This window comes from Mustela nivalis (assembly GCF_964662115.1).
Source record: "Mustela nivalis genome assembly, chromosome: 1".
NCBI classification, from domain to species: domain Eukaryota; kingdom Metazoa; phylum Chordata; class Mammalia; order Carnivora; family Mustelidae; genus Mustela; species Mustela nivalis.
The window spans coordinates 86,262,941-86,283,073 of record NC_139020.1 but is presented as its reverse complement, the minus strand read 5'-3'; the positions used below and the strand labels follow the sequence as shown (position 1 = coordinate 86,283,073).

The window sequence follows — 20,133 nt, the reverse complement described above, 5'->3', positions numbered from 1 at the left end:
TTAGAAATTTTCTTATGATCTAGCCCTTCGACTTCTAGGTATATATCCAAAGAAAAGGAAATCACTATATTGAAGAGACATCTGACTCCCATGCTCACTACATTATTTACAATTGTCAAGACATATAAAGGATCTAAGTGTCCATCAACAGATGAATGAATAATGAAAAGATGTAAGTTATATATATATATATATATAGAGAGAGAGAGAGAGAGAGAAACAGAGAGAGATCTACATATATCTCCTACATATAAACACATGCATGTGCACATGCACACCACAATGGAATATTTATTCAGCCATAAAAAAGAAGGAAACCCTACCATCTGTGACACAGATGGACCTTGAGGGCACTGTGCTTAGTAAAATAAGTTAGACAAAGACAAATAGTGTTATGACCCCACTTACATGTGGAATCAAAAACAAAAACAAAAACAAACTAAAAAAACCTTAGTTAAAGTGAATAGATTGGTGATTACTAGAGGGAGGTGGGAGATAGACAAAATGGGTCAAAAGTTACAAGCTTACAGTTATAAGATAAATAAGTTAACAATACTATACTGTATATTTGAAAAGTTGCTAGGAGTGTAGATCTTAAAAGTCCTTAACACCAGAGAAAAAAATATTTGTTACTACATAAGATGATGATATTAACTAAACTGAGTGGCAAATATTCTTCAGTGAAGACACATCTTAAACTTACATCATGTTGGGGGCGCCTGGGTGGCTCAGTGGGTTAAGCCACTGCCTTTGGCTCAGGTCATGATCTCAGGGTCCTGGGATGGAGTCCCACATCGGGCTCTCTGCTCTGTAGGGAGCCTGCTTCCTCCTCTCTCTCTCTCTCTCTGCCTACTTGTGATCTCTGTCTGTCAAATAAACAAAATCTTTAAAAAAAAAAAACTTACATCATGTTGTATGTCAATCATATCTCAATAAAACTGAGGGGAAAAAAAAGTAAAAACATTTTCAAAAAAGAATACATGACTTCATCAAAAGATTAGATCAATTCTGCCAGAATGCTTATTATTTCCTCAGAGTTGCAATCTGAGTCGATTTAATTTTTTATACCTCTCTTAATGTTCATTTAAGATGCATTATTAGATCAAAAACAAATATAGAGGAGTTAAGGAGACAGATGATACTTTTAAAATGTTTCTGAGTCTCATTTTTTTTTTTTTTTAAGAAAGCAAGTATAAATGATACAAATAGGAAGAACACATTTTGGTGACTCAGACCATTACCTCATTGATGAGAATGTCACCACAGTCGAGACAACAATTATGCTTTTTCAGTTGCAGAATGATGTTTTCTCACGTAATGCCTTTTAAATTGTCAGGACTCCATGATGCATTTTGGAAATATTATCATTAATGGAAAAGAAAGGTTTCATATCAGAATAATGCAGAGGTGAAACATCTGATTTGTTTCTAATGAAATTTTACTCATTGCCAGCCACAGCAAGTCATTTTGAATTGGAACTTTTGGTGAAAAACCTTAGTTGGTTATATGATTTTCATCTTAAACATCATTTTCTGATTTTGCAATTTTTTAATCTGTAATCATTAGTGCATGAGTGCACTTAGTAGTGGGGAAATTTGCTCACTTACAACATTGATTGACATGTGTCTCTAATTATTCATAAATGTTTTTCTATAAACAGTTCAAAATATTTTATGTAACAAGCATAAGTAAATAATATATTTCAAAACGGTAAAGTCGTTTCACCACAGCTAAGATCAATTTAGGGAAAGCAAAAACTTTTCATTAGACCACTGCTATTTGACAGCCAGCCCCCCTTTCCTCTTTTCTAACAGAAGCCCTATATTATTGAGGATGACAATGAACTAAGTTAATGACTGTTTATTAGTAACCCTCACAGTTGACACAGACCATGTAACACTAAGTTCAAGCCAGTGCTTATGGGACAGACTTTCATGGAGGGTATAGGAGTGGAGACAAATACTGCCATTTTACTTTTCCATGGTCTATTATGCTGTATTTCTAGTAAGCCCACATGATGGCAGGAACTCTAGCAACCTTCCTATATCCTGATTCTGTGAATAAATATTATGTGGTTATAGAAAGCATCAAATGGAAGAAAACCCTGTTTTAATATCATTGGCAGTATAAGAGTTCTACACTGCTGATAACCAGATTTTTTAACTTAAATGAAAATAAATCTTTTTATGCTTTATAACACTGAAATTTGGAATTTTAAGATTTAATAAACCAAATACAATTTTAATGTATGTATGTATATTTCAGAAGAAGTTCAAACTGAGAAATCAAATAGGGTCCTTTATATGGACATACAAACCAACACTTCCTACATTTTTAAAATTTAATACTTACTCTGAAGAAGATTATAGAGAGCAATAAACATTTTAAAAAATCAGAATAAATATGCTATACATTTTCTGGTTTCCAATATTAGTGAGCTAGGTGATTCAGGGAGAAACACAACAACAACAACAACAACAAAAAGCAAAAAAACCTCTATAATGAAAATGTAAAAATACTTAGTGAAATGTTTATTCTTTTTTTTTAAAGATTTTATTTATTTACTTGACAGACAGAGATCACAAGCAGGCAGAGAGTCAGGCAGAGAGAGAGGAAGGGAAGCAGGCTCCCCGCTGAGCAGAGAGCCTGACACGGGACTCAATCCCAGGACCCCGGGACCATGACCCTAGCTGAAGGCAGAGGCTTTAACCCACTGAGCCACCCAGGCGTCCCTGAAATGCTTATTCTTAATATTTTTTCAACATATTAAGAAGATGAAAGATATTACGAGAATCTTTAGCCAATAATGAAGGGAAAATGAACACACAGAATTAAATGAGGCATTTACTATTTCTTTGAGTGCATTTGCCATTCCTGGCAACTTCAAAGTCATTCCTGGCAACTTCAAAGTCATTCTGATAGTCTCATCAATGCAAGGGGATTAGAAAAGAAAGGATAGGGTCTTTGAAGTTATAGGAATATAGTAAAGCACCCTCCTTCAAAACTGCTGTGAGAATATAAAATCTTACAAACCCAGGGATGAAGAGAACAGAAGAAAGATAGCGTTTTTGAGGAATTTTCCCCTGATATTCACATCAGCAGGATGGCCAATGTTACCTCAAAGCTTGACTTTGAATCCAAGTATTCCTAATTATCTTAAAGGAACAAAAGCAAACACTCTCTGAATAAAAGTAAATGCAACCTGAGTCTCATATTATTTAAAAATTATGTTTCAATTATAATAACTAGTACATTGTCAAAGATAACCTGACATACAAGGATGTAAATTAAAATTAAAGAATATCATCACAAAAATGATGACAGAATGTAAAACTTCTGATATCATTTGACACAGATTATAAAACAATTAGACTTAGTATGCTTATAAAAATAAAGATGAGTTTGAAATGTATATTGTGAATGAACAGGAAACTATCAATAGTGACAAAATATTTGGACTACCTCTAGAAATAAAACAATAACAAAAATTTATAAACTGAATTTGTATGTGCAAAAGCAGATTAAATCTAAGAGAATATTAGTGAAGATACAAAATTACTTGGAATGTGCTAAGTAAAAACTGGATGAATGATAACGGAGAAAACAAGAGTTACAAACAAATGAATATATTCATTAAAAGATTAACTAAAATCTCAAAATAAAACATAAAAACCACAATGAGATATCACCTCACACCAGTCAGAATGGCTAAAATCAACAAGTCAGGAAATGACAGATGCTGGCGAGAATGCGGAGAAAGGGGAACCCTCCTACACTGTTGGTGGGAATGCAAGCTGGTGCAGCCACTCTGGAAAACAGCATGGAGGTTCCTCAAAATGTTGAAAATAGAACTGCCCTATGACCCAGCAATTGCACTATTGGGTATTTACCCTAAAGATACAAACGTAGTGATCCAAAGGGGCACGTGCACCCGAATGTTTATAGCAGCAATGTCCACAATAGCCAAACTATGGAAAGAACCTAGATGTCCATCCACAGATGAATGGATCAAGAAGATGTGGTATATATACACAATGGAATACTATGCAGCCATCAAAAGAAATGAAATCTTGCCATTTGCGACAACATGGATGGAACTAGAGCATATCATGCTTAGCGAAATAAGTCAAGCAGAGAAAGACAACTATCATATGATCTCCCTGATATGAGGAAGTGGTGATGCAACATGGAGGCTTAAGTGGGTAGGAGAAGAATCAATGAAACAAGATGGGATTGGGAGGGAGACAAACCATAAGTGACTCTTAATCTCACAAAACAAACTGAGGGTTGCTGGGGGGAGGGGGTTTGGGAGAAGGGGGTGGGATTATGAACATTGGGGAGGGTATGTGCTTTGGTGAGTGCTGTGAAGTGTGTAAACCTGGTGATTCACAGACCTGTACCCCTGGGGATAAAAATATATGTTTATAAAAAATAAAAAATTAAAAACAAAACAAAACATAAAATATTAATGAATGAGTAGCAATATTTGGATATATATTGGTTGATGTTTTTAAATGATTAAAGACATCAATTCAAATTAATATAAAATAGGATAACTGTAAAACATAATGAAACTGTTAGGTATAAGCTAGATATAAGCAGTGGAAGGCAGAGTTCCAAGTCCTTGAAGGGGAATGATTGAGACGCAAAGCCATCAGAGTTGAGGCACCAAAAGATGTTACCAGTGAGAGAGTCTGCATTGTGTAAATGGAGGTCTTAGTCCTTGGATTCTCCAAGGAAAGATTTATGTGGTGATCCATGCTTGAATAAAGACAGTTGGAAGGGAAGTAGCAAGCACAAAGCAGTTTATTAAAGCAAAGATGCTCTCTCAAGGTAGGAGAGTGGTCAAGTTCCAAGGTGGAACTGGGTCTAGGTTGCTTTGGGATGGGATATTTGTTGTCTCTCTTGGCTGAAAGGAGCTATGACATCCAGTGGGGTGGTCTTTAATAGAGCCTGCTTCCAATCATTTGGGTAACTCCACCCACAGTTTGGGAGTTTTGGGTAACTCCTCCTACAGAGGAGTTTTTGATCCTACAAGGTTGTTTGTACCAGAACTGTCATGCTAGCCTTCCTCCAAGAGGTGTGAGGTGGGGGAGCTATTCCCACAATGCAAATGCATTACAGTGAGTCTAGGGGTTACTCTGGAGCAGAGGTGGAAGATGAGAGTGCATGCACCCACCATGCTCTTGATTGGTCTGCCCCAGGGTCTTGAAAGTCACAGGGTCAGAAGTTGTGTTCCCATGCGTTTAATGCTTTTAATGTTTAGCTTACTAATTATTGTCCTCCCACTCTCATCTCTTTATCACTCCCCTTCAAGAACCTGGGACTCTGCCTCAGGGCATTCCTTCCACTAGTCAAGTTTAGCTTCTACTTAACAAAACTGCAAAAAACCCAGGAATAGCAGAAAATTCTAAAAGTACTCAGATGTGGGAGGAAAAAAACAGATTCCCTGAAAAGATTAGCAATTGTATGTACAGCTAGATTATTAAGAGAAACAATGATGAAAGACTATAAAATGATATTAATTAAAAAAAAAAAAAATGCCTGCTAATCTAGAATGCTACCTCCAGGGGGGGAAAGTCTTTAGAAATAAAGACATATTCAGACCAAATGTAACTGAACTAACAAAGATGTAACTGAAAATGTAACTAAACTAGCAAAGAATAAAATTACAGTCCATTATAAAACATGCAATATGAAAACCTTGTAAGGATAGATAAAATCAGAATGTATAGCTTGCAAATTCAAATAGAAACAAAAAATGATGAGAAAGCTATGTCAATATCAAACGAAATAGGTTACTAGAAATTGTTGCTTCTTCATGAAGAAAAAGATATATATCTGACATCTATGAGGATAGAGAAGATTTCAAAAATATAATTAACAGGGGCTCAGTGGGTTAAGCCTCTGCCCTTGGCTCAGGTCATGATCTCAGGGTCCTGAGATCAACCCCCACATCATTTGGCTCTCTGCTCAGCAGGGAGCCAGATTCCCCCTCTCTCTCTGCCTGCCTCTTGTGATCTCTTTCTGTCAAATAAATAAATAAAATCTTTAAAATATATATATATACATATATATATATATATATATATGTATATATATATAACAAATCTGACCTACTTTGTAAATCACTCTAATTTCAATAGAAGAATTAAACACTCTTTCCATGCACAAGAACTCTTTATCTTAAGAATATTTAAGAAAGTTTCAAAACTTTTAAAAGAATAAGACATAAAGTAATTATCTAATTTCAATGAAAATAAGCTAAAAATCAGTAACAAAATAGTAACTAGAAATATATCATATATTTGGAAATTAAGAAAAGATTTTTAGTAACACTTGGACCAATAAATAGTATTACAAACCAGAATATTTTAAATGATATTATATATTAAATATATCGTGCTATATTAAATATGTACTAAATGCAGCTTAAGTACTTATAAAAAATGTAAAAACTGAACATCTGAAAAATAGCAGCAGCAAAATAAGAAAAAGAAAATCAAAGAACCATACTTAAAAGAAAAATAATTAAATATAAACATTCAATGTTTAAGACAAGAAAGCTAGAAACAGATTTTTTAAGCTAACAAAATGGGAAGACTGATTGAAAGAGGGAGAGAAAAACAACTAATATCAGAAATTAGAAAAAAAATACTGATGATATTACAGACAAGGAAAAACAAGAGATTAAAATAAATCAGGCAAATAAATATGAAATGTTTATGAACAATTTCCTAATCCTAAAAAAATAATAAAATTTGTCAGGGAAGCCTGGGTGGCTCAGTCAGTTAAGTGTCTGCCTTTAGCTCGAGTCATGATCTCAGGGTCATGGGACTGAACTCCATATCTGGTTCTCTACCCAAGGATAAGTCTGCTTCTCCCTCTCACAGAGGGAAAGAACAGAGGGCAAGGACAGAATGGGTCATGGAAAATGCACATATCATTTGGATCAAATTCTCCTGATGACTTCTAACTTCAAAGAAGGTTGATATATATACTATCTTCAGGATAAGTAGACAAATGAACCATTACAACTACATCAGATTGGGCAAAATGTGGGGAGAGCAGTACATTGAGTGGTTTCTATATGTAATAAGAAGAAAGGGAGAAAAAATTCTGGGAGAAAAGTATCAATCTCTGATAAAATATCAATATAAATATCTTTAACAAAATGAGTCAACTAATCCAGCATATATAATAAGATTTGAGGAAGCCATTTGAAAAATTTCCAGGTTGCATTGTTATTTTAATATTAGAAAACTGACTAATATAATTCACCATCTTTACAAATTAAAGAAAAAATGCCATCGGGTTATTCCAGTGTTAGCAGAAGAGCTGCTTAACAAAAATTCAATATCCACACAACATGATTAAAAAACAATCTTAGCAAAAATAGATAAAAGGAAACTATCTTAGTAGTGGTGCAGCTTCTTTAATATGGCTAATTGTTTAGCATTAACTACCATATTAAATTTGATTAGAATGGATATTTTATTTAAACTTTCCATGATATAGCATAAAAGATTACTAAATCATAGCTATTTTTCTCATAAGTCCCACATTATGAACAGAAATAGGTAGGCGGTGGCTATTTTTGTATTAACACTAACGTTGCTCAATGCTGATTAAACAAAATGTAACTAGACATCATTCAAGTAATAAATAGTTATTTGTTGTGATCCTTGTGAACAGTAACCTATTAAGGATGTATTATTAAGAAAGGTAGCAGCATCTACAGCTAATTCTCAGTCTTCAGTTTAGTCAATATAGAACACGATGATTTTAAGGATTTTGTTTAATATTTCCCTATCAGAGATTTTTAACTGTGGCATAATTACTCATTACAGGAATTTATCTCAAGTTCTTCTGATGATATATCTAATTAAATATCTTCAACATCTGTAGTTAGTGTTATACCACTCTATAATTGAGTGATTAATTAATTCCAAGTAAAGACATGTTTCACTGAGTTCTAAAATTTGAGTTTTGTTTTGTTTTTGTTTTTAAAGATTTTATTTATTTATTTGACAGAGAGAAATTACAAGTACACTGAGAGGCAGGCAGAGAGAGAGAAGGAAGCAGGCTCCCTGCTGAGCAGAGAGCCCAATGCGGGACTCGATCCCAGGACCCTGAGATCATGACCTGAGCTGAAGGCAGCGGCTTAACCCACTGAGCCACCCAGGCGCCCCTAAAATTTGAGTTTTTTAACCTCTTACCCGTTATCACCATGCACTCAGTATTTAACTCGGGTAAAATAAAAAAAGTCAAGCATGTTATGTTATGGCAAATTGCATATTTTACAATGCAACGGTCATGTAGTATTTAAACAGGAGAAATCCTAAGATCCAAACAGTGAGATCATACAGCCAAAAGGAATAATTAAAAAATTAATGGGGTTATTAAGATATCAGGAAATAAATAATATTAATAAATACATATAGACACTTTATATCTACCCATTATTTAATCTATTTTCAGTTACCGGTGATAAAGTTTCTCTTCTTACACCAGATGATACAAAACATAGTATTTATCATTGGTGAAACAATGTAGATCAGAAAATATTTATTCACCTTAGAACAAAAAGACAGGCCAAGTATCAAAAAGACACAATCTAAAAGAGACAAAATTTACAGAGCAATAACTAACATCTAAGAGGAGGCAATTTTATAAAACATACAAAAAAGATAGCAAAAGTGCCTTAATCAAATATGGATAGTGATCCTTTTATTTAAAAGATGAAACACTAGCAATCACAGAAATACATAGAGAAATGTCTCTGTAATTTTCGTAACACAGGAAAAAATGAGATTGTGATGGACAAGCACAGGTTTAAAAGCCCCATTGAATATAGGGCAGAAAATCATAGTTTAGCAATACAAGGAGAAGAGAATTTCCAAACTACCTAACCTGACATTATTCTGGCTAAGTTTCTCACCACTACCTTACTAAGAAGTAAACATATGTATAAAACGAAATCTATTTCTAAAACTCTTATAATCTGTTCTGATCAAATTTACCTCTACATAATTTTCATTCTATGGCATGGGTTCTGTCATCCACAAAGGGTATCTCACTCATTCATGAAAAAATCCCTTCAACGAGTCTTAAAAAATATATTGCTTAAAGTGGTGATGATTAAAAAATGGAAAAACAATTAGATTAACTGCCTTTCACAGAATGTTGTGTTTTGTTTTATTTTTTTATAAGACCTATTTTTGCTGGGGTTTGATACATCCTATGTAATTTTGGTACATTAATGTGTTTTATTTTTCACCTTTTATATAGAGATATTTCAGATATATTCCACCACTTCATTTTAAATAACAGAAAAAATAAAAAAGCATGCCAACAATGCAAATTCTTGAAACATAAACTGTTAAAATATAAAACAAGCACACAGAAGTACACAGCAAAAACACTGTGTGAGTAACTGCAGTCTTTCAAAACACCAAATACACCTGTTTTCTCATACAGTTGGAACAGAAAGGGATTTGAATATTCTTTCCAAATCATATGTTTGTTTTTTTAATTTTATTTATTTATTTTACAGAGAGAGATCACAGGTAGGTAGAGAGGCTGGCAGAGAGAGGGGGAAGCAGGCTCCCTGCTGAGCAGAGAGCCCGTTGTGGGACTCAATTCAAGGACTCTATTCAAGGACTCTGAGATCACGACCTGAGCCGAAGGCAGTGGCTTAACCCACTGAGCCACCCAGGCGCCCCATCAAATCATATGTTTTTTAAGACTTGATGTGTTGACAACAATTTACATTTAAAAGATCGCACTGATATTCTGGTGACTGTGGAATATCATGGTGCAGCAGTAGGCAAGAGTCGATCTACTAAGTTTTTGAAAACATGAAGTACTTTCCTGTTGAGGATGAGGGAAAATTAGTATTTCTAAATTCTCTATTCCATTCTTTATATCTTTAGGAAGTTGTGTTGATCACATTTTCCAGTTTTGTTTAATCTCCATAATCTATTTACAGGAAAACATCTAAAACTGTTGAATTTTTATTTGATCCAGAGGTTGTGGTACAGAATATGATAATCAATTTGAATTGGTGCCAGCCAAAGTAGACTACTGTTTTTCATATTTGTTACTCCATTAATATCTGACTACGTAAACTCTATTTAAGATGACATCTATGGCTAAAGGAAATATCAATAAGACATTTTATGTCTTTTTTTATTTCATTGATTTATCATTCCTCTTATAGATAATATGTTATAAGCATCACATACACCAAGAGATTAGTCTTCAATCCTTTCCTAATTTTTGGTCATAAAGGCTAACAAGTTTCCGTCATTTAAGTCCTTAACGTTATTTGCTAACAATACCAGTGAGACTACAAAATATAACAACTTGTTTCCTCTCCTGATCTACATCAAGGAAACAATAGCTTTTGAGTAAGGAGCATGGTCATCTTGATAAATACATTTATTTAGTTCTTATGAAAATACCTCTTCTTGGGGCGCCTGGGTGACTCAGTTGGTTAAGCCTCTGCCGTTGGCTTAGGTCATGATCCCAGGGACTTGGGATCGGGCCCCGCAGCAGGCTCTCTGCTCCGTGGGGAGCCTGCTTCCTCCTCTCTCTCTCTCTCTGCCTACTTGTGATCTCTGTCAAATAAATAAATAAAATCCTTTAAAAAAAAAAAGAAAAGAAAATACCTCTTCTTTAATGGAGCAACCATTAAATGAAATGTGGACCACATCTACTTTAGAAAAACCTTAAAAATCATTAATTTGGATGGTAGATTAGTGAATGCAGAAAGAAAATAAATGCTACTAAGCTTATTAGTGTAATGTAGTAAGGCAATTAAGACAATGATATTTCCTTTCTAAGGCACCTGGGTGGTTCAGTCAGTTAAGCATCCTGACTCAGTTTTGGCTAAGGTCATGATCTCAGAATCCTGAGATGGAGCCCCCTGCTGAACTTTGCACTGTTTGAGATTCTCTCTCTGTCCCTCTTCCTCTGACCCTCCTCCTAACTCAGGCTCTCTCTAAAATAAATAAAATCTTTTTAAAACTTTAAAAGATATATTTCCTTTCTCTTGTATTTTCTGAAATTCTTAGAAGTTCAGAGAACTAAATTCTTGTGTTCATATTCCTGTGTGAATCATCAGCCTCACTGCGGCAAATGAGGATAGCTTCATTTGGGGATTTGTGGCAGGGTTATACCAAATAATTCTATAACATGATCACTGCCACCATGCTTTGCAAAGTCTGATGTACATGTGGTGATCTTGTTACAATGTACACAATGATGGGTTAATGAATGTCTTATACATGGCTCCCTGGAGAAAACATGTGTATATGTTTACATAGAAAAATGTAATAGGAGTTACATTAATAAAAAGGATTATGAGAAATAATAAAATGTCATATTCTTTATGGTAAATTCGAAGTACAAATTGATTCTCACAAGAAGTCGGTTAGATTTCCAATGAGCTCTTGTATTCTTAGCCAATCTATAGATGTAGTTCATCCATGACACATGGAATTGCTATTCAATCCAGAAATTCCTTCCCCAATGAAGCTATTGCCATTAAAACTAATATATGATCTACTGTAAATTTCCCACCATTGTACAAATTGTATTCATTAAGTCAAACCTCTTTCAGTTTCACTCTGAAGTATGCAGAAACTTCAGTTATTTGTCAGTGATTTGTCAGTGATTCTTTCCTAAATCAGAGAAGCCATTTTATATCCTGGGAGATTATTTCCTCAGTGGTCTGTGCTATTCACAACACAGGCTACAAATACAATACACTTGTAGGTTTGATCTACATTATTAACATATTCTCCCTCATATAAGTCAACACAAAACAACAAAATAAATTAAGACTTGATTTTTACCTATTTTCAGATGCAAATACTGCCACAGGAACTGATCAAGCTACCACTGAATACATGGTTACAAGGAGAGACATAGTAGTTACAGCATCTCCACAACACAGTCACAACTTAAAGAGCATGGCTCAAAGTAAATGTAAATACTCAGAAGTGATTGGCTTTGAGAAACTTTTTCTGTTATTAATATAATATTAAGGTTTTTTTAATTTTAATAATGTCTCATTGACTAGTAAGCTTGCAAAATTCCTGAAAAGTATACATGATGAATGCTAAGCACCATTAATGTTAATGACATAGTTTAAAATAATATGGCTTTTAGAGTTGATTTTTGGAATTTGTTGTTATTGGCAATAAATTCTATAAAGCTCTGCTTTCAAAAATGTATCCCACATATAACTGTACATGTAATTTTTTTGGACTATCAAAGGTATTGTGATTAAAATGGGACACATAATCTATTAAAAGATATGGTCTTGAATAGAACACAGCAATAATCTCAAGAAAACATCTTTATAGTGCTACACACTGTATAGAGATATTAGAGCAAGATCTATCTTGTCCTCAAGGGAAAAAAATAAAGGTTCAAGATTTCAAAATCCTTGCAACCTTATATTCAAAAACAAAGGTAACAGAAAAATATATTTCTATATGACAATGCTTGAAAATATTGTTGTAATTATAAGCTTCTCCAGAAGGAACTGCTAGTGAGTGAACAAAACTTTCTAATCTAAAGATGACTAGAGAAACTATAGTAAAAAAATGAGTGAGAAATATTGAAAGATAAATAACTGAAACCAGAAATTGCATTCCATATGCTTTTTCTTCTAGATAAAATGAAACAACAATAAAACAAAACCTAAAAACAACAGGGGATAAGGAACCAAAAAAAAAAAAAAAAAAAAAAAATTTCAGTGTGGCCAAAAAAAAAAAAAAAAAAGGTATGGGCAATTTAAAAGCAACAGATAAAACTCAAAACAATTAAAACAGTACAGAAGTAAATTTAGGGTGAAGAGTAGAGAAGAACCCATAGTTAGCTACAGATATCAAAATCTAAGGCACATATAACAAAATTAACTGGCATCTGCAGTACAAAGCAAAATCCCTTGCTTGCACCTGAGGCAAATGAGTATTTTGGTTCTAAATACTACAGGGTTCAGAATTCAACATATAATATCTTTAGGTTTTTTTATTTGATAGATCACAAGCAGGCAGAGAGGCAAGCAAAGAGAGAGGGAAGAAACAGGCTCCCTGCTGAGGACAGAGCCTGATGCGGGGCTCAATCCCAGGACCCTGAGATCATGACCTGAGCTGAAGGCAGAGGCTTAACCCCCTGAGCCACCCCGGCGCACAAAACATATACTATCTTAATCAAACCATATCTTCAGAAAGTGATACGAGTCTTAGTAGTTGATTGAGGCAATAGAGGTATTTTTTTATTGTGAACATGCCACCTATCTCTGAATGCTTTGATGAGAGTTCTAAAGGTAAAACTGAACTCGTGCTCAAACCCCTTTTTCTTTAAAAATTTTCTACAATGACTCTGAATATCTCACATAGCTTCTAAATCTCATATAGCTTCTCACATAGCCTGTAGGCATCTACCCATAAATATTCTATAAACAACTCTCCTGGAAAAAGGAAGCAGCACATAACCTATAAAAATAACACAAAAAATATATATGCAAACATTTGAGAGCAAAGGCAATCATTAGAAAAGTAATGCCATGACACCTGAGAAAGTCATGCCTAAGTAACTATCTATAACTATAAACACACCTACACACCTCACCCCATGCACACATACATATACACAGTCACCTTCTACAAGCCAGGAAGAGAAACCCCGCCAGAAACTGGATTTGACAGCACCTTCATTATTAACTTCTAGCCTCCAGAACTCTAAGAAAATAAATTTATGTTGTCTAACTCACCCAGTTTGTGGTATTTTGTTATGGCAGCCCTCACAAACTAACATAAATAACTCTAAGTCTATGGCATTATATGATGACAAATGCTTAAGGTAGGGAGGTGACATAAATGAGGAAAAGGAAATATTAGGTTAATAAATAGGTATTGGGTGGATGGGGTCAAGGCTATGATGGACTACAGACACATGGTACAACATAACAGGGAAAAGTTCACCATTAAGTTTAAACAAATTTTGCAACTGTATCAGTGTAGGTTCAGATGTTTCTCTCTCTCTCTTTCTCTCTCTCTCTCTCTCTCACACACACACACACACACAAATCCAGGTATTTATGTAACTTTTAAATTGAAGCAACAAATTTAGATTTTTGTTTTCTTTAACACTGAAAGCTGAAGAACAGCTTAATGTGGGAAGATTCAGCTCATAAATATGTCTGACATTTTTATAATGATGAGTATCAAGTTCAATGCATTCAAATGTAGCCAAATAGACTAGCCCTTATAAGTGACAATAATAAAGAAAACCAATAAAATAATGCATTTGCAAGAAAATGTAAAAGCAAATGTTCAAGTTTAAGCTTCACCCTCACTCCTGCTTGGCATGTTACATCATAAATAAAACAATAAAAGAAAAAAGTAATTCTATTTTTTCCTTTTATATACCTGTGCTCCTTTATATTTTACTTTTCAGAGTTTAGATCAAGACCACAAAAGGAAAACCAACCAAAGTAAAGAAAAATACTCATTACCCTCCTTTTAATCAAGAATTAGAAGCTAACGTTATAAATAATACATTTACAAATAAATATATTTACTTTAGTTTTATATTATTATTTATTACCCTAGAGAGTGGGTGAAAAAAGTAAATGGGATAAATGAGAGCACCATGGACATATACTACAGAGCTTTAAGAGAAAGAGTTGATAAATATATTTATCCTTGTCATGATATTTATTCAAACTTTCAAAAATGCATACAAATGTAGTGCTATGAAAATATTATAAATTTTGCATATTATATACCACATATTTACTGATGTACAACATATACATCCACAAATCCCAAATGTAATGCACAAGTAATTTTCAAAAAATTAGTGTAACAATAAAACTTGTCCCAGATCAAGAAATAGATCATTAGAGGTACAGAAGTGCCCCTTGTTTCAGTCACTATCCCAGGGGGACTTCTAAGACCCTCTGGCCATTTAAATGAAATCACTCCATACCTGCTCTGTTGTGTTTGGTTCTTTGTGCTCACACCATCCTAGTTGTGTTGTAGGGGCTGTGATTAATTCCCACTTCTCTTAAATTTCAGAAATTAAATCAATGCACCTATTCTGTGCTTTTTAGAGTATCTCCATTACAGATGTTAAAAAATTTTAAAAAAGGGAGTTATGAGGGGCGCCTGGGTGGCTCAGTGGGTTAAAGCCTCTGCCTTAGGCTCAGGTCATGATCTCAGTGTTCCGGGATCGAGCCCCACATTGGGCTCTCTGCTCCGCGGGGAGCCTGCTTCCTCTCCTCTCTCTGCCTGCCTCTCTGCCTACTTGTGATCTCTGCCTGTCAAATAACTAAATAAAATCTTTAAAAAAAAAAAAAAGGGAGTTATGATTGCACAGCTATAGTTTTCTTGAAGCTGCCTAACGGGATACACAAAACAAGACTCAGATGCAGCATTTGGGTAAGATTTAATTACTTTTGGAAATTCATGAGCCCCAATTTTCACAGTTTTTAGTATAATTTTCAGCTTAGTTTCTATTTCCCAATATTATTTTATTCAATTTGGAATAAAGAATATAATTCATAGGAAAACTTAAACTTTTATTGTTTATTATAAAAAAACTCATTCTTTATTACATCAAAAGATGATAGTTCTAAGCACTTTAAAAACTAGAACACATAATCTATAAATAAACCCATGCACACAAACATATACATACTTATTCAAAGATAGCGTGCTTGATGCTGAAGATACAATAGTAAACGTGAAACAGTCTCCTCCCTCAAGGAAAGTGCAAGCAATGTTAACAAGTGTCTAGAGTTCAGTTTTTTTGGCTTTTGGTGGGTTTTTTATTTGTTTCGTTTCTGCTTTCACTTTTTTAAATTATAAAAGTTACATTTTTCTTTATTTTCTAACTATAATGCCTGAAGAGGGAATATCTGAGATTCTGAACTTTATTATCCCAAAGTCAAGATTCATATGTTAATGCCTCAATCTTTTCACCAGTAATGAAAGTAAGACCTATATTTGAAAGTTGCTGAGAAATCAAAGGAGATGATATATGGCAAATATTTTTAATATTCTTTAAAAAATAAAATAGTCTGTCATGGAAATCAGTTACAAAGAGCTATCACAAGTGAATGTTGTTATCTTTGATATATTTTAATAAATAAATAAAGATGTAAAAATGCCTCAGATTTTATTGATAAATCTTATAACAGTGTCCTGGAAGTACTAATATGAACAAGAGCTTGGAAGTAGCTATGATGAAAAAGTATGTATTATCTGTGTAGAAATAAAAGCGTTTTTGCAAGTCCCAGTCTTTCCAAAGCTATCAGTTTTGATTCCACAGAGAGAAAATTACCATTACAGGTGGCAAAACAGCGATCACAGATGAATTCTGGAGAAATAAGGATTCTTTTTTTATGCAGATATCCTCTGCAATAAAGAATGAGGTAAACAACTTACATAAGTTATGTGAAAGCAGATTGGATTCTAAATAGAATTTTCCAAATTCTTCTCTAGATGTCAGCAGCTGCTATTTGAAGATGAGTGACTACTTTCAATATGCAGCAGCGAAAATGAGTCTCTCAAACTAAAACTCAAATTTCTTTTCTCATAATCATCAAACAAAGTGGGCACTGATATTAATGTTATCCAACTCTGGACTGAAGAAGTACAAGAGTTCAAATGTCTACCCTAAAATCATTTCTTCTATTTTGTGTTATTCCCATAAGATGGGAATATTACTGATTAAAACTCAGCAAGCCCAGCAATGATATTCAGCAGTCACAATCAAGTCTATCTGTTTTTCAGAAAAAGTTGCTGAATCACAGTAGGCTAGAGGCTATACTGAGATTTATGCTTTTGTTGTCACCGAGGATTTCTCTGACCCCAGTTTTCAGGAATACCACTTGTGTTTTATTCAGATTTCACTGAAGATCCAAAAACATTACTACTTTAACTGACCCAAGTCACTTTTCATTTTTTCCTAAAAATGCTTACTTTTCTTTATTTTGGCTTACATTTAACATTGAAACTTTCTTGTATCATTTATTATATAAAGATTATGTTTGAAAAAAAGTGGAGCATATAAATATCAAAACACGTGTTGTATAAAACGTTTACATTCTCTTTGTTCTTCTTATAAGTATTCAATAAAACTTTACTTAAGGAGAAATTCTGTTAAAAATAATGAGAAGGATCTCTGTTACATTTGTTGTTCAAAGTTCATACTCTATCAATTATAGATTTAAAGTAGTCAAGAAAAGCAAATAGATATTTTGAAATTTACAGAGCTACTTCTTCCTGGGTCAAATGTTAAAAAACAAAATAGCAGGCTCTTGAGTTTTCATTGCCAGATAGCTTTTCTTGTTTATCAATGTCCTTGTTTTACTGTTATTTTTCAGCACTATACAGCTCAGAAATTTCTCATGCATTAAAATTGTTCTTAATTTAACATCTACATTAACTCAACATTAACTCAAATTTGTGATCTTTTAACATTAACTCAAATATGTGATCCTCTTTTTAAAGTATTTTATTTTTATTCTCATTTGTTTCAGAAGTCTAGTTTTTATTATTAATAATTACTAACTTTAACGTGATGGGTCTCCTTATTTCTTTTGAGGGTTTTTTTTTTTCATTTTTTTCAACATTTTAAGAAAAATTGTATTGTATTATGTTAGTCACTGTAAAATACATCATTCGTTTTCTTAAAAACGAATGATGCGTTTTACGGCCCCCTTATTTCTACATTTATCAAAAATGTATTGTTCCCAAATTTTTTTCAGACTCTGTTCTGGGCTGAATTGTGTTCCCCCAGAGTCCCTCTGCTGAAGTTCTTACCACGCATATCTTCAGATGTGACTATTCGGAGATCAAGCCTTTAAAGACGTAATTGAGGCAAAACAAAGCCATATGGGTGTACCCCAAACCAGCATGGCCAAGGGCCTTACTGAGACGCTATCAGGATACACAGCAGAGGCAGTGAGAACCGCGAGGACACAGCGGGAAGGCAGGAATCCGCCAACGGTGGAGAGAGGCCTCAAAAGAAACAAAGCCTGAGCCAGCCTGAGCCAAAGCAGGAAGACGGCGGAATCAGGAAGCCCCGACCTTTTCCTCCACCAAGAAACTGAACAGGCCAAGATCCCAAAAGCCTTTATAAGAACCCCAGGAACCAGTGAAGAAATCCCAGTACCTCTGGCAAAGGCAAAACAAAGAGAAGTCCTGTTGAAAGGGATGAAAGAAAAAAAAAAAAAAAAGCTGTTGCATTTTACCCAAGAGAGCAAGAGAGTCCTTACCTTGAGCTGGCACAGCTCAGAGCTGTTGGAGGAAACATGCAACTGGTGGCTTGTCCCGCAGGAGGGGAAGGGAAGAGCAGGATCGGGCCCAACGTTCCAGCTTTTCTGAGACGGACGCGCCGGACCTAGAGGGCCGGTGGAAGGGGCCTGGAGGCCGTTGGCTAACGGCTGACCTCCGACCTCCGGTGCCCCAGTTCTGAGAGCAGGGGCTTGGAGCAGGGCCAAATACTGCTGTGCTGCAGACACCAGACTGCGAGACAGTATGAACTCCTGAAAAAACAACCGTGAACCTAAGTGGTGAGCTATAAACAGAAGCCTACAGAAACCACATACCCCTGGAAGGGTGTGAGAAACCCCCTGAAACCTTTACCCAAGCTGATTGTTAAAGATCTTCCCTTATAGGAAAACAGTCTGTAAAGGCTGGGCATGGGTTGATTTTTTTTTTTTTTTTTTTTCAAATGACCAATCCTGGGGTGGGGGGGGGGTCATGTGGAAAAGAGCAAAAGGTGAACCAATAAAGAAACCGATCTTAAATAAATGGAGACCTATGAATTAACTGCCAAAATAACAAACAAACAAAAAACCACCTTAAAATAACTGTTTCAAAGAAGCATTGAAAGGAGAATCAATAACAAAAGGAAAACTGTAAAATTCACGTATATGTGAAAATTAAACAATATGCTCTTGAGTAATCAATGGGTGAAAAAAGAAATTGCACGGAAATTAGAAAAGATTTTGAGAGAGAGGAAAACAAAACTACAACATGCCAAAACTTAGGATGCAGTGAAAGCATTACTAAGAAGTTTATAATGATAAGTGTCTGAACTTAGAAAAGAAAGATCTCAAAACAACAGTCTAACTTTAAACTTATAGAACCTGCGGGGGTAGGGCTGGGGGAAACTATGCCCAAAGTTAGCAGAAGGAAGAAAATAAAGAGTAGAGTAGAAAAAAATAAAGCTAAGCGCTGTTTTTTTGAAAGGATCAACAAAATTGACAAAGCCTTAACTATATACTAAAGCAGAAAAAGAAAATTTAAACAAAAATCTGAAATGAAAGAAGAGATATTACAGCTGATGCTACAGAAATAAAAAGAATTCTAATACACTATGCCATTGGATAACCTAGAAGAAATGGATACATTCATAGAAAAGTGCAACCTACCAAGACTGACTCATGAAGAAAAAAAAAATCTGAACAGACATACAGTTAAACAGGACATTACATCAGAAATCAAAACCTCCCAACAAAGAAAATAATAAGACCAGGTGGCTTCACTGGTGAATTCTACCAAACATTTAAAGAATGAAGACAAATCCTTCTCAAACTTGTGTGAAAGCTTGAAAAGGAGGGAATATTTCCAAGTTCATTTATGAGGCCCGCATTATCCTAATATTAAAGCCCAGCAAAGATACTATAAGAAAAAATATTACAGACCAATATCACTGATTAATATTGAAGCAAAAATCCTCAACAAAATATTAGCAAACCAATTCAAAAATACATTAAATGGATTATATGCCATGACCAAGTGGGATTTATTTCTGGAATGCAAGGATGTTTCAACATCTGAAAATCAATGTGATATATCACATTAACAGAATGAGGAAAAAATAAAAATAAAAAAAGGTGTATGGTAATCTTGATGCAGAAAAAAGTATTTGACAAAACTCAAAAATCTTTCGGTTAAAAAAAAGTCAACCAACAAGAAATAGAAGGAAATTACTTCAATATAATAAAAGCCATTTATGAAAAGCCCTGCTGACACCTTGATTTCAGACTTCTGTCCTCCAGAATTGTGAGAGAATAGATTTCTATTGTTTTAAGCCACA

At 34.3% G+C, this 20,133-nt stretch overlaps 1 long non-coding RNA gene across 1 annotated transcript in view; it reads right to left on the bottom strand.

Moving 5' to 3' along the window:
• Nucleotides 1-19,866, bottom strand: part of LOC309842950 — a 156,802-nt gene extending 136,936 nt beyond the window's left edge. Inside the window, exon 1 of the long non-coding RNA XR_014299870.1 lies at nucleotides 18,305-19,866. This is a non-coding gene — a long non-coding RNA (uncharacterized lncRNA). The remainder of the gene's footprint in view (nucleotides 1-18,304) is intronic.
• Between the last annotated feature and the right edge of the window lie 267 nt (nucleotides 19,867-20,133).